Below are 13,066 nucleotides of genomic sequence, written 5' to 3'. Positions count from 1 at the left end.
CAAGTTATAACAGACAGAACAAAGCAAAATAAAGCAAAAACGTGCAAGTCTAAGCCTAATACATTAAGAAACTGATTACAGATAATATCTCACCTCAGAGATGTTCCAATATGCTTCTTTCACAGACTAGATTCCTTCCTAGTCTGGGCCCAATCCTTTCCCCTGGTACAGTCCTTGTTAGTTCCAGCAGGCATCTAAGGTGTTAAGCAGGGGCTCTCTCATGACTGACCACTCCCCTTTGTTCTGTTTCACCCCCTTTTATAGCTTTGGCACAAGGCAGGAATCTTTTGTCTCTCTGGATCCCGCCCCACCTTCTAAAAGGAAAATTACCAGATTTAACATTAATTTCATCATCAGGTGACATACTCACATATCACTAAGACCTCATTCTTCATTACCCATGGACTGGCCCACACATACACAGGAAGGCGTGCAGGAAAATAAACCATCCACAACCAGTTGTCCTAATCAACGGGAGCCATCAAGATTCTAAACCACCATTAATGGCCCACACTTTGCATAATTACAATAGGACCTCAGAGTTATACTTCATATTTCTAGCTTCAAATACAAGAATGATACATGCATACAAATAGGATGAACACACTCAGTGGATTATAAGCTTTGTAATGATATCTTACAAGAGACCTTTCGCTTAAAGCATATTTCAGTTACATCATATTCACATTCATGAGCATATTTTCATAAAGCATACGGACTGCAACGTCACACCCAGTGTGCAGCCTGGGCTTCCCCGATGAGTGGGCTAAGCCAGATTGCCCACCGGACCACAGGCCCATGGGAAGCCATGACTACCCTCTCAAAGATTACCTGGGTTATCTTGGAGAGCATCAAGCTTGGAGAGGTCTCCCAAATTATGGAGGATGCATTCCCCGTGGGGGCAGAACTCTGAGGGGGAGCCACTGGTACTAATTCTGCCACCCATTGCAAGAACTGTTGCTGATGGGCTGTCATCTGTTTGAACAGCTGTTGTTGTTGTGTGTGTGAGTCAGCTAGCCATTACAGCAGCTGATTCACCTCTATAGTACTCTTGTACATGGGCAGTAAAGAAGAAAGGGTTGGGTTTTTTTGCTTCCCTTTTCTGCAGCGATGGTTAAGTGCAACCCCATTTCTGACACCACGTTATGACCATCTCTTAGCGTGGTCTCTCAAGGGGCGGGGGAGGTCTCAGCTTCTTCTGACTCACCCTCCTTAGTTTGCTCTCCATCAGGTCAGTTCCTGGACTCTCACCTTCAACTAAGTCTATCAGCCCTTCAGTTTTAGGGCTTGCAGTCTCCTTCAGTGCAGGGTTGTCGTCCCTTTGCTGTTCCAGGCCTTTCTGTCTCCCTTTCCTTCTGTGCATTCTCCCCCTTATAGCAGGCCTTGTTTCCTCTATTGGGTGCAGCTGTGGGTGCATGCATCCATGATTGGCAGCTCTGGCAGCTCAACTCATCTAGATATTTGCCTAGTTTTACAAACAGGCTGCAGAAAAAGCACTAGCGAAGTCAGTACAAACTAAAATTTCATACAGACAATGACATGTTTATACTGCTCTATATACTATACATTGAAATGTAAGGACAATATTTATATTCCAATTCATTTATTTTATAACTATACGGTAAAAGTAAGACAGTAAGCAATTTTTCAGTAATTGTGCGACACATGTATTTTATGTCTAATTTTGTAAGCAAGTAGTTTTTAAGTGAGGTGAAGCTCGGTGGTACATAATCAGACTCCAGAAAGGGGTACAGTAGTTTTGAAAGGTTGAGAGCCACTGCTTTAGAGGAGATTTTCTATTAATTTCTACCTACATTTCTAGAGACAGGGTAATTTCTGTGAAATACTATTGGTTTCATCCCTATAAAAGTTGTACAGATGGAGAGCAGCAATCGGTAGCCAGGTTCAGAGCTCTAAATAACCCATAAGTTTGGTTTTACTGGGATGAAGGGTTTTGTTTTGGTAACAGGTCCCTCTCTGGGGGAAATAAAGGGGGAGAAACCAACAACTCCACAACCACTACCTTCTCTCTCTCACCCAAACAAACGATATTTTTCCAGACTCAAATGTTTACTTTGAGGCTGGTATAAATATTTGCCCTGAAGGAAAAGATTCTTATTCTATTATGCAAATTGGTGAGCACATCCATACTATTAAAAAGAAAAATCTATTCTAACTTGACCAAGTAGCTTTTTAAAAAGGGACAAGATAACCCAGAAGACATTTTAAGATGTTAAAATTCAGTTTAGTTGCAGACTTATTCATGTCTAGACTTAGATGATGTTTATCTTAATGTTGAGTGCCCTCATTCTTTTAAAAGAAGATGTCGGAGATCTTCTAAAATTGGCTGCTGTTCATGGGGGAGGATGAGACACCATGAGGAACACTTGATGCAATCCAGTTTACCGCACCCTGAGTCAGCTGGGAACAGCAGTTTCTGTGCAGCATTTTGCTGTATGAAGCCAATAATCTTCTGTTATCTGCCCATCTATTTTTATTATATATTTTACGAAATAAGCTGTTTTCTCATTCTGAAGCTGTAGTGGAATTTGACCTATTTATTTGCTCAGCAATCAAGAGGCTGACAGAATTTCTGGTCACCCAAATACATACATTTTGTAGCAGGTATGGATACAGCATATTCTCTCTCTCTCTCCAGTGATAGATATCACAGAGGTAGGAAAAAGGATTTCTGAATTTTGTACCCTGTCCCATTTTGCTCCTAAATTACCTTGCATCAAGGCCTCTCAAAATTGTCAGTTTTGTTTTTTATTCGGGCTGTCGCACAATTAAAACAATTAATCGCACTGTTAAACAATAATAGAATATAATTTATTTAAATATTTTTGGATGTTGTCTACATTTTCAAATATACAGATCTGAATTACAACACAGGATACAAAGTGTACAGTGCTCACTTAATATTTATTTTTGATCGCATGTATTTGCACCGTAAAAAAAACAAAAGAAATAGTATTTTTCAATTCACCTAATAAAAAGGACTATAGTGCAATCTCTTTATCATCAAATTTGAACTTACAAATGTAGAATTATGTACAAAAAAAACTTGCATTCAAAAATAAAACAATGTAGAATTTTAGAGCCTGCAAGTCCACTCAGTCCTACTTCTTGTTCAGCCAATCGCTCAGACAAATGAGTTTGTTTCCATTTGCAGGAGATAATGCTACCCATTTCTTGCTTATAATGTCACCTAAAAGAGAGAACAGGTTTTCTCATGGCACTATTGTAGCCAGTGTTGCAAGATATTTACGTGCCAGATGTGCTAAAGATTCACTTGTCCCTTCATGCGTGAACCACTATTCCAGAAGACATGCATCCATGCTGATGACAGGTTCTGCTCGATAACAATCCAATGCAGACTGACACATGTTCATTTTCTTCATCTGAGTCAGATGCTACCAGCAGAAGGTTGATTTTCTTTTTTGGTGGTTCGGGTTCTGTAGTTTCTACATCAGAGTGTTGCTCTTTTAAGACTTCCAAAAGCAAGTGCCACACCCTCGTCCCTCTCAGATTTTGGAAGGCACTTCAGATTCTTAAACCTTGGGTCAAGTGCTGTAGCTATCTTTAGAAACCTCACACTGGTGCCTTCTTTGCATTTGGTGAAATCTGCAGTGAAAGTGTTCTTAAAATTAACATGTGCTAGATCATCATCCAAGACTGCCATAACAGGAAATATATGGCAGAAAGCAGGTAAAACAGAGCTAGGGACATACAATTTTCCCCCAAGGCGTTCAGTCAGAAATTTAATTAATGCTTATTTTTAATGAGCGTCATCAGCATGGAAGCATGTCCTCTGGAATGGTGGCCAAAGCATGAAGGGGCATATGAATGTTTAGCATATCTGGCACGTAAATACCTTGCAATACCAGCTACAAAAGTGCCATACAAATGCCTGTTCTCACTTTCTGGTGACACTGTAAATAAGAAGAGGGCAGCATTATCTCCCTTAAATGTAAAAAAAAAAACTTGTTTGTCTTAGCAATTGACTGAATATGAAGTAGGACTGATTGGACTTGTAGGATCTGAAGTTTTACATTGTTTTGTTTTTGAGTGCAGTCATGTAACAAAAAAAAATCTACATTTGTAAGTTCCACTTTTATGACAAAGATTGCACTAAGTACTTATATGAGGTGAATTGAAAAACACTTTCTTTTGTTTATCATTTTTACAATGCAAATATTTGTAAGCAAAAATAATATACACTTTGATTTCAGTTACAACACAGAATACAATATATATGAAAATGTAGAAAGACATCCAAAATATTTAATACATTTCAATTGGTATTCTACTAACAGTGCAATTAAAATTGCAATTAATCGTGATTAAACCCAAAAAATTAATCACTATTGAAAAAATTAATCGCATGAGTTAACTGCGATGAATCGACAGCCCTAGTTTTTATACCTGCTCCAGGACTATACAAAGAAACCGGCGTTAAAGAGAACAGTTCAGCACCATTTGATTCTGAAGTCAGGGCCTCATTGTCCTAGGCACTGTACAAACATGCAGTAAGTGACAGTCCCTGCCCCACTGAGTTTACAGTCTAAGGCCCCAGGCCTATAATTAACTACTTGGAGCCCTCGATATCTCATTGCAGGATCAGGGACCAAAAATAGGCAATAGCAATGAAGACCAGCATGTTTGAAGAGGGATACCATGTAAAATAGTCAAGTTAAGAAGGAGAGTGTTACAGCTACCTTGATCTACCCACCCCATTTCAGAGCTCCCATGGCCCCAAGGAGGGCTAACAATTTAACAAATGGTTTATGTCCTAGTTTTCTTTTTTTTTTTTTGCCTTTAGCAGGGGCAGCTACAGGCACCAGCACGCCAAGCGCGTGCCTGGGGTGGCAAGCCACGGGGGGCGCTCTGCCGGTCGCTGCGAGGGCAGCAGGCAGGCTGCCTTTGGCGGCCTGCGGAGGGTCCACTGGTCCCGCGGCTTTGGTGGGCCTCCCGCAGGCGTGCCGCCGAATCCGCGGGACCGAGGACCTCCCGCAGGCAAGCCGCCGAAGGCAGCCTGCCTGCTGTGCTTGGGGCGGCAAAATACCTAGAGCCGCCTCTGGCCTTTAGAAAAGCACAAGTAGTTTATAATGAACAGAGGTGCAAATAAAAGCACACACTGCAATGTTCCTAAAACTACAAGATACACAGGATTTGAACTCTCAAACTTTGAAATACAAAGTAGTCACTGCCAGCTGTTGTAATTACCATGTGTTAAATTAGCTACTGTAGAAAGGTTTCTCTTATGTCTCAAGAATAGAAGTGTATTGAGAATTACAAGAAAAAAAGTCAAATAAAGCTACAGAGAGTTCAAGCAAAGCCTGTCTCCTCGGCCTAGGACTGGAATGGTATATAGATTATCTTGGTAACAGCTATTGCAGGTTAGGGCTGGTTTCTTGAGAAACTAATAGGAGGAAGCTTGCATAGTGCTTCCTTACCATTATGTCTATGTGCAGCCAATAGTTAGCCTCACTTTCATCAGCACCAAATTTAGCTCAGTAGTTTAATGAACAAGGGAAAAAAATACAAACTGAAAAGACATGGCTTTTTAGCCAAGAGCATAGAATGTGTTTGTTATTCAGTACATGTGGGGCACTGCCTGTAAGGTCTATTGCTTCAGCTACAAGAGAAGCTATTACAACATTAACACTTGCTAACTATTGCAACAGAGCTCCAGTTCCAAGAATAAGAAAAAAAACCTATGGCACATCCAACACTTCTGGTTGGCAGCTCTTGACAAATGCCAACCATTAAAAATGGAGAAGACTGCATTATGTTTTCTTCCAGGTTTCAGTCTCATTTTGATAGTGTAACCCAGAATAGTATCTTACAGTGCATATGGTTATTGTACTGATAAACTGCCAGAGTATCACATTCATTTTCATTTTAAAATGAAAGGCTCACATTTTCTCTGCAAACTGGAATTAAGTGATCCTGTGTGCTCAGCATCTTTACATAAATAAATACAAAACAACTCTGCATTTTGGAGAGTCATAATAGCAAATCTCAATTGTTGTTCTGGAGCATGCATATGTGTGTACACAGATATAGGAATTACCCCTGCAATACCCTTAAAAGAAAATCCTGAAGAAGCAACAGCATTTTAAATGCCAAAAATATTTTGTCACCTCTTTCCATTGTTCAGCATGCAGTGTGACTTGTTATTCCTTCAATACTCCTTAATTTTTTACAAGATCAGAAATACAGGAAATCTTTACTGGAACTAATCAAACTTATTATTACTGCAATATCAGTTTTTATTTTGTATCCAATAAATATTTGTTTTGGTTAGTGGCACTGGCCAAGTGACATTTGATAAACAATGAATACTCCAACATAGTTTTCTCATCAATCAAGCCATATAAAAGGCTGATCCAGTGATTTAATCTCCTTTTGCTGCAAGCTGTCCAAAACACAGTGCTTTTTAACAAGACATTTTTGTTCTAAGAGTGCACACTCCATCCAAGTCTTGTCATTAATTTGAAAAATTACATGCATGATACCCAGTTCCTGGGAAACATGAAGCTATCTTACAACTATTCTTTAGAAGTGAATTTCTTTTAACCAGAGTGAGGATGCTCATTGGCACAATAACTGCCAAAGCAGGAAAATGGAATTTAGGATCCACCATATAACTTCTAGTTTCTTGAGAGATTTTTCTTTTTAAAAAGTTTCATTTCTAATTTTAAACTTAAACAGAGTGAACCATTCTTATTATTTGGTCCCATCTATTACAAAAAATACAGTATTTCTAAAAGCTTTTGTTTTTCCACTTTCCAATTAATTCAAGAAAAACAGGAGACATTTTCCCTAAATTCATAAAGACACACACACACCCCTACCTCCCCACCCCCACTGTATTTAATTAGTTTTAGTGGTCAGTGTGTCATCTTTTGTCATAAAAGAAATTTGAGTTCTCCGTTCAGCCACTGGCACAGCACGGTGAGCAGCCATCCCAGTTCTGCCCCTCACCAAGTTTACATCTGCCCTATTTGGAGAACCCCCTCCAGAGAAAAGATACAGTTTGGGCAACATGCCTGTTCAGTTCTTGGCTTCTTCTGCTAATCAAAGGGCCCGACTGGACAATCTTTTCTGAGGCAAGACTCCTGCTGAAATCAAATTTTTGTCTACGTCAAAGATTGCAGCATCTTTTGTCATCACTGATGTCCATTAGATGGTCTAGTCCTTGCCCCTGTCAGTGCAGGATTATACCTCGAAACCAAATAATCTCTATTTATGTGAACAGACGGGAGCAGAAGCCAGGAGTACATGGCTCGGGCATACCATTTCCTCCCTGCGTGCCTACAGAAGCCCCTCTTCTGGCCTTCCATCCAGCTTGAGCTCTGCAGGGCCAAAGTTGTGAGTAGCTGGGAAATGGATCCAGGAAGCAACCAAGTTACATGGTCTCTTCCCCTAAACTGGGGGATTATTCACTGGAAGTTTACACAGGAGTGTAAAGCTTGATGAGCAATGGTGTGAGATAGGGAAATGAGACCTTTGCTCTTCAAGCTTCGTGCATACAGGCTTTCAACCAGTGAGCAACAGACATTTTTGATACTTTTTGTTTTCCCCAGATGGCTGGAATCATAGGAGATGGAACAGACAGAAAACTGAGTGAGGTACATTTTTAAACACCCTCTGCACATCCCAACTGTGCCACCCTTACACCACATGCCTTTATAAGTTTCATACTAGGGCAGAACAAGGAGATCTATGGAACAATACGTCATATTTGGGGATGTAGGCAGGATCCAAGTGAGGCATCCCTTTGCAACATTGATATTCTCTGGACAAAGGTTCTGGTTGCGAAATCCTTTGTGATGAGATGATGACAAGCAGAAAAATTACCTTTATAGCCAGACAGACTGAAGAAAAGGGATAGCTTAGCTGAAGTAGAGAGTTTACAAGAGGAGGTAGCTTCAATCTGTCAATATTGACCTTTCCCTCATGACAGGAGCAATGGACTCTGGGGGTCACATAGACAGCTTGAAGATTCATGGGAAGTATGTAGGCCAGATGAAACTGTTTCACAGGCTGTACATTTGACACCCCTGCCCTAGGACTTTTCCTATTTTAGTTGAGAACACGAAAGAAGTTGGTTTGGTTTCCAGCTCCCCACATTTAGCACACTCATCCACATCCCAAAGCTACCCCGTAACTAGCTGCCTGGGATCAGAGCATGCTGCAGGTCAGGAGCCAATACCCGAATAAGAACAGCAGAGGCTTCAGGTCAGGAGAGAGGTGCATTAGCAGAACTGTTTACAGCTTTGGCTGCACTTACCCTGTCTCCACCCAGAGCTCACTTTGTTCAAAGATTTTACGGGCTACTATAAGGAGCAAAGTGATCAATTGTTTTCCTTGTCCACTGAAGACAGAACAAGAAGAAATTGGCAAGAAAGATTTAAGTTAGCTATTAGAAAAAACAATTTTCTAGCTTTAAGGATAGTTAAGTTAGGCATCCAAGGGAGGTTGTGGAAGCCTCATCACTGGAAGTTTTTAATAACAGGCTGGATACCCGTCAGGGATGGTCCCAGGTTTACTTGGTCCTGCCTCAGAATGGAGTGCTGGACTAAATGACCTTTGGAGGTCCTTTCCAGACCTACATTTCTATGATCTTTGTAACCATCAGTTCTTACTCATGATCCTGTCTCTCATCTTTGCAATTTGGAGTCAGAAGTAAGCTAAATCTTTGCCAAAAATGGACCAAGTCAAGCCACTTGAATTTCTCAGTCTGGAAGGGAACCTGGCAGAGAAGTAGGGAGACAGGCTGCAGTGCTTCCAAGTTTTCTTGGAAGCAAGTAGTATTAGAAAGAAAGTCAGAGTGTGAAACCCTCCACATCGCTACACATGGCAGTCCCAAAGGCATTGTAGGTCTATGCTACCTTCCAGTGGGATTGTAAAAAGAATGAAAAACTGCTCAATGAAATTGTTCCAAAGTTTCAAGAATAGGTTGATCCCTGCCAAAAGATCACACGTGTAAGGTACATTTCCTTGACCAGGTGAGAAGATAGTCCATTATATTACAGACCAACATAAAGCTAAAGCCACATGAATTTGAACAGCTAATAGATGGACCAATCAGAGACTGGATTGTTTGTGTTACAACTGCTAATCAAGTCAAAACAAAGATATTGCAAGAAAGAACTTGACTTTACGAAGAGCAGATATTTGCAAGGTTATTGAAATCTGTACTTATCAAAGTCAAACTAAAGTGCATCTAATTAAAAATAAAGGCATGAATATAGAACAGACAGGTAAACAAAAATCAGAGACCAAATTTATTCACAATAAACATGGAAGCAATCATAAAATGTAATGGTGTCCAGTAGAGAGGGTGCAAATTACACAATGCAGGAAAAAACCCAACCATTTTGTAAAGGTAGCATTCTTAGCACAAATAAAAAACAAACACAAAAGCAAGATACATTCATGAATGTACCACTGGAGGGCAAAGCTCTGATGATGATTGATAAAGAGTTTTTTGCTGGCACTTTCAATAAATGTACACAGTAAGGTTCTGTAACAGACTGGTTTGTGACCCTGGAAATAAGTACATTTTAGAGTAGATACTGATCCTACTGCACAGTATAAAATAGCTGGGATTACAAAGATTAGACACAGCCAGTAAGAGCTGGGTAAATAACTTTTTTTGTTTGTTTGGTGGCCAAACTTCCAAACAAAAACAAAATAAAACCCTAATTTGTTTTCTTTAGGGTCAAATAAAACACGTTTTGTTTGAGGTGCTTTTCAAGTTAAATTGAGCTGCTTTTCTAAACAAATGTCATTTCAAAACAAAATGTTTTGACTTTCAAAAAATAATACTTTGACTGAAACTATTGGTTGAGTTTGACCCAAATTCGTCAACAAGTTTGGTTGACCCAAACCTGCATTTTTTGGTGAACAAACAATTCATTAAAAAAATTCACCCAGCTCTACAGCCAGTGTTAAAATACAAAAAGTGAAGCTTGTTTCATACATTAAACACAAAAATGAGCCTCTTCAGCAAAGCCACGGTGCCAGGTCAGTATGAAAGCAGATACTACTGATAGTTTGAAATAGTGGTGCAGGTAGTCCCATGTGTTACTGAGTTCAAGAGCAATCTGCAAATGCAGATGATCAAATGAATGTATACATTTTCTATTAAGAGGAGGCAAAAGATTTTCTTAGAGTTTGGTGAAATGTGTTTTCTCATTAGGCTGGAATGCATTAAGGATATTATACAATTTATCACAGATATAAAAACCAAGGTGTTGCCAGTTACATGCACCACATTCAGTCCAGTTAGCACTGAATGAATATGTAAAAGTTGAACTTAACTCAATTGTAAAATTAAATATTAATATGCAAATACAGAGCAACTGATCAAGTTCATAGACGGACACTATAGTAAGACCAAACCAGCTCAGGATTTTAGTGATACCGTGCAAGTGCCACTTTGTGAGAGCAGCTGAGAAGGCCATGTCTGCATTTCAAAATAGACAGCATCTCCCTCTTGCACAAAACTCTGCAAGTCAGAATCTCAGCTAGTGCAAATCAGGTTAGCTCTAATGACGTTAGTGGAGCTGTAATCATCTACTCCAGTGGTCACCAACCAGTCAATCGCAATCGACTGGTCAATCCTAGAGGATCTCCCCGTTGATCGCGATCTCCAGTGGTGAAACGTGGCTGCCGCTAAGGCAGACTCTCTGCCTACCCTGGCCCCACGCTGCTCCCGGAAGCGGCCAGCACAGCCCCGCGGGTGAGGGGATAAGGGTCTCCCTCTGCGTGCTGCTCCTGCCTGCAAGCACCGCCCCACAGCTCCCATTGGCTAGGAGAGCTGTGAGGGCGGTGCTTGCAAAGAGGGGCAGAGTGCAGAGCCACATGTCCCCCACCCCTCTCAGGGGTCGCAGAGGCACATTGGCCCCTTCTGGGAACAGTGTGGGGCCGGGGTAGGCAGGGAGCTTGTCTTAGCCTCACTACACCCCTGCTGACTGGGAGCTGCCAGAGGTAAGTGCTGCCTGGTGGGAGGCTGCACCCCAGCCCCCATCCCTGAGCCCCCTCCCGGAGTCAGCACCCCATACCCCCTTCTGCATCCCAAGCTCCCTTCTGCACCCCAAGCCCCAGCCCTGACCCCACCCCCAGAGCCAGCACCCTGTATCCCCTTCTGTATCCCAATACTGTGCCCCAGCCTGTAGCCCTCCCCCTGCACCCCAACCCCCTGCCCCAGGCTCAGCCCGGAGCTCCCTCCCACACTGTGAATCCCTCGGCCCCAGCCCAGAGCCCACACCCCCTCCCGAACCCCAACTCCCTGCCCCAGCCCGGTGAAAGTGAGTGAAGGTGGGGGAGAGCGAGCAATGGGTGGGGAATGGAATGAGCAGGGTGGGGCCTTGGGGAAGGGGCGGGGCTAGGGTGACCAGATGACAGAGGTGAAATATCGGGACGTGGGGGGGGGGCAAGGGGGCGGGGCGAGTCGAGCAAAAAAAAAAAGAAGTCGGCGGCGGAGCGAAACAAAAAACAAAATAAAAAACCCGCCAGAGCACAGGAAAAATTGGTGGGGGCTGAGAACCCACCAGCAGCTCCACGCCCCGCTCCAGCTTGCCTCTGCTCTGTCTCCACCTCCCCCCTCGGGGAGGGAGGGTAGCAGCACGGAGAGCCCCCCACATCAGCCAGAGGGACCTGCCAGGGGGCCAGGTGAGACCCAGCAGTGCTAGCCTTACCTGGAGCGGCTCCCAGTAAGCAGGCAGGTCCCCTCCCTCTGGCTCCTAAGGTTGCGCAGGTCGGATCAGGTTGAGGGGGGCAGGGGGGCTCGCTGCCGGCGCCTACAAGCCCCACCCCTGCAGCACACAGCAGAGACCTCCTCGGCGCCTCTGTGCATGCCTGGGGAGTGGGGCTGCAGCACTCTGCAGGCTTCTGCCGGCGGGCGGGCGCCAGGAGTTCAACTGTACTGCCCCAGGGCTCAGAAGAAGAGGTGAGCGGTGCCGGCAGCATCAGCTTGCGTCCTCCACCAGACGGTTCCCCGATATCGGGACAAAGTGCGTCCCGACCGATGGAAGATCGGGACGCGGGACAAGTCCCCTAAAATCGGGACTGTCCCGATAATATCGGGACGTCTGGTCACCCTAGGCGGGGCCTCAGGAAAGGGTAGATCCTGGGTTGCCCTTAGATTCAAAAAGTGATCTTGGACATAAAAAGGTTGGAGACCACTGATCTACACCGAGAATCTGGTCCTGCATCCTCAATTCCACTTTTGATAACTATAGATTTAAGTGACTCCCTGCTCCTCTTCAGAGGAACTTTAGTACCAGAGGTGAACCAAACCATCATGTCCTGGATCCTTGAGGATTTAGGGTAGAAGAACACAATGTTCTGCCTCCAAGAAATCTCCAGAAGCTAGGGGCAAACCATTGTCTGGAATGTGAAGACTGGGTGTGAAACAGAAGACAGTAGATAGATTAAAATAAACTGAAATGGTGACTGATAAAATGAGAGAGACTGTTTGGTGTTCCACTGCTTCCCTTGGGAGGCTATTCCACAGCCTGGATAGATCTCAGGGTCAAGAAGTTTCCTGATATTCACCCCAAATTTTTGTTCCCATCCCAAATCCAGATCAGTGCTTATTGTGATGCCATCATCTTCTCACTAGGAAAAGAATTGAAAACACCTATAAACCTTTGAACAGCCAGCTGATTATAATGAGTTCTGGTGGATTCAGACTGATGACATATTGTGGAAATGAACACTTTGTATTGCTTTAGAAGTCCTCCTAGCGATCCAGTTCCCCTATTCCCTATCTCCCACCCCCATAAAAAGGATTTGGGCAAGAACAGAGTAGGATGTAGCTCTAGGAAAGTTTTCTTTGAAGTCATGCACAAATCATGCATTATGTAGGAATCCTTTTATTTCAATATTCAAACTCTCACCTGACCTGAAAAGCTCAATAGAAGGCACTGAATTTTTCCATCATGAAAGTGTGTTGTAACAAATTAACACTTTAACCCATTTGCCTTTCATGAGCAAATTTTAAAAGGTCGTGTACTTTATACAGTATGTACCTCCATACATTTGT

This window comes from Mauremys mutica, chromosome 7 (genome assembly GCF_020497125.1).
Source record: "Mauremys mutica isolate MM-2020 ecotype Southern chromosome 7, ASM2049712v1, whole genome shotgun sequence".
Classification (NCBI taxonomy): Eukaryota; Metazoa; Chordata; order Testudines; family Geoemydidae; genus Mauremys; species Mauremys mutica.
This window is presented reverse-complemented; position numbering follows the sequence as displayed.